Source organism: Limulus polyphemus, unplaced genomic scaffold (genome assembly GCF_000517525.1).
Source record: "Limulus polyphemus unplaced genomic scaffold, Limulus_polyphemus-2.1.2 Scaffold575, whole genome shotgun sequence".
In the NCBI taxonomy this organism is placed as follows: domain Eukaryota; kingdom Metazoa; phylum Arthropoda; class Merostomata; order Xiphosura; family Limulidae; genus Limulus; species Limulus polyphemus.
Window position 1 is genome coordinate 415,884 of NW_013666185.1, and position 3,163 is coordinate 419,046.

The window sequence follows — 3,163 nt, forward strand, 5'->3', positions numbered from 1 at the left end:
TTAGACTTTGAACTTCTGTGAATTTCATTTGGTATCATCGTCCATTAAAATCAATGTTAAGATTATGGTCTTAAACAAAGGCTATTAGTTGATTTGCCTCGTAACAGCTCTTTTTTTTTTTGTCTGTTACTTTGACAGTTTGTATTAATATAGTTGGATTTCCTTATCATTTTCGAACTGTTTTTTTTAGATTGCCACAATTAGTTACTCTTTTAGTCACTTTTATTGTGTAAGGAATTTTTATCAACTTTATTAGAGACTAGAGGAGTATTAGCAGGTAACATGAGTATGTAACTGGTAAGTAAGGTGGCTGCTTATGAGTAAAAAAGAAGAAGAAAAATACACTAAAGGTATTATTATGTCAAAGAAAACTTATTGGTAAATAACATGACCAGTAAGAACATAAATAGGTCATTAGTAAGTAAAATGAACATGTGCTACAGTTGTCAAACCTTAGTTCAAGTTAATATCTACCAGTAGAATTTCTTTCTGTGCCGATCATTCTTTGTTTACTGTATGTTTTGCTTCTGCAACAACAACAATAATTTCGTTACTTTTTTGATTACTTCTCTTAATGTAAAACAGGTATGAATTGTTATTTTTAATGTGATTTAAATGTTTAGATTTATTTAGAAACATAAGACTAATTTCATTCCTGCATATGTAAAAGCTGCAGTAATACCCTAGATTTGGCCAAAAGTTCGGCCCTATAGGTAGAGTCACAGCAGAGTTACTCCATTCATCTTACTTGGCTGGAGTCAATGCTGCGTCTCTAGATTACTTCCTAGTACACTCTTCAGGCTATTAACTAAGCTAGCATATTTTTATGAACATTTTGTTTATAATCTTAATGTTGAATTGTTCTCCACAGTCACTAGGTTAAAACTGATGACTTAACGGTCTAAGACTATAAGTAACACTTGCATAAAAAATGAGTATAATGATCAGTTTGCTGGTAAATACTGTTAGATGTCTCTAGTAAATAAACACATTTACTTACTGTGATAAAACTAGTAGCTTACAGTGAGCGAACATCGATTATTCGAATATAAAACGTGAATATTTTAATAAGTAAAAGTAAAATGTATTGAACAAAGTAGCCTACTAGTAAGAAATGCTTACAAAGCCTAAATCTCTCATATTATCTATCATATATTAAAATCAATGAATCATTAATAAAACGTATGACAGTTGACTTTGTTAAAAAGTACCTTTCATCTGATTAACCCGAGTTGCTTGTGAGTAAGATTCGTGAATAGTTGACAAGTTAATATTGTTGTTTTATGAGTGTGTCCATGTGTGTGTGTGTGAAAAGAGACACTGCAAGATATCGTTTCCCTGTAAAACCTAAAACATTTTCTTTCGCTAGAAATTATTCACATTTTCCATTACTATATCCTGAACACAGTGGCTAGCTGTTCTCACTGTAATACTTCAGAGTATACCACTTACAAACTACAGCGAGGTATCGTTGGCCACAAACAATTGTAAGGGAAAGTTAATGGCATACCAAGAGAACATTCAATAAAATATGTGATTTCACTGACACCTACAGGCATTCAAGAAGCTTCAATAAAGTTTTCGTCGATAAAGATTGTATTTCTATAGTGAAATGCAGAGGCTTTATGACCAATAGTATGGTATTATAAACCCTTCAGTATGTTGTTGTTGTTGCAGAGGCAAAACATATAGTAAACAAAGGATTATCAGCTCATCACGTTTTCTTTTGTTTGTTTTTTCTGGACGAGTTGTCTCTGCCCATCTGTCAATTAAAATCGTATTTTGTTATGAGGTGATATTTGATACATTTCACGTTTCACATATGACGTTAACGTGTTTTCTTTTTTTAATTCTCGTTCACCACTATAACAAATAGTTGGTGTAGTTTAGGCCAGGCCACAATGGCTGCTAGTTCCCATAGTCCGGTCCCTGCTCTAATAACTAGGTTTATAACAAATAGTTGGTGTAGTTTAGGCCAGGCCACAATGGCTGCTAGTTCCCATAGTCCGGTCCCTGCTCTAATAACTAGGTTTTTCTTGTGGAAAAATACAAGTAAGTGTCCTGTTTTGTATTCATACCTGAAGGTGTCACTTTTTTGTCAAGTCCACAGACTCGGAGAGAACAGTATTTTTTGGTGAACCAAACCTGCGTGGTTGGTGAATGTCACGAGGGTATAATGATTTGTGTGTGTGTGTGTTATCTCGAGTACCGTCCATACATACATCCATTCGTGCAGTTTACAGAAAAACTGAATTATGTAATATTAGTTACAGTCGTCAGGGACGCAGGGGTTTATGGAAATCTTCTAACATTTCAGTGTAATATGGCCATAACATAATTCTATAGCTGTGATAACTCTTAAAAGAGCTTAATATAGGAAAACTCGACATATCGGATTGCGCATGTCAACAAAGTGCCTGCCTTCATCCTTTTTCATTCCACTTTCATGGTTCTTCCAGCTTGTGCACAGGGTCTAAAAACAGTCCATTACTCAGATCTTCACTATATACCTGTAAGCCTCTGCCTATCGCCATTATGACTGTTTAAGTTGAAGGACATTGTTTCTAATGAATGGTGTGTGGAAGCAGGGATCTTGCAGTGTCTCCACTCATAGGTATATTTATTTTAATTCACACTTTGATAAACTCTCGTTTTTGATGTATTACTCCAGTTTGGTTCTTGTACACTTATCCCTGTGAATAAGTTTGCCAAATAAAATGTTTAAAATTAACTCGAATATATTTTGTGTGATCTTTATAACATGTATTTTTTTCTCTTGTCATTATTTGATGTATGTTTATTAAAATGTAGAAATTAAAAAAAACCTTTAATAAAAAAAAAGAACAAAATACTGTATGATCCTATTTGCTTAGGACTTATCAATAAGTTTTTAAGCATCGTATTTTGGTTCCATGGGGTATGTTTTGGCTTATCAGATTTTTTTCTAGGCAAGGTTCCTATGCTTTCAAGGTGGTTGCCTCTGCCCATCTGTCAATTAAAATCGTATTTTAGTTAGTCCTATGGACTATCTCGGGATTCATCAGGTTGTCTCTGAGCGAGTTACCTTTGATCTCAAGATGGTTGTCTCTGTTCACTTCAGTAAAAATTTTGTTTTGGTCCTATAGGGTATTTCTGGGCTCATCATTTGTTTCTGGGCAATTAA

General features: G+C 33.9%; 1 long non-coding RNA gene across 1 annotated transcript; it reads left to right on the forward strand.

The window, feature by feature from the left end:
- The first annotated feature begins 823 nt into the window (after positions 1–823).
- On the forward strand, positions 824–2,731 carry LOC111085721. The gene is made up of 2 exons (XR_002610530.1): positions 824–1,945; positions 2,030–2,731. It is a non-coding gene; the product is annotated as an uncharacterized LOC111085721 (long non-coding RNA).
- The last annotated feature ends 432 nt before the right edge of the window (positions 2,732–3,163 follow it).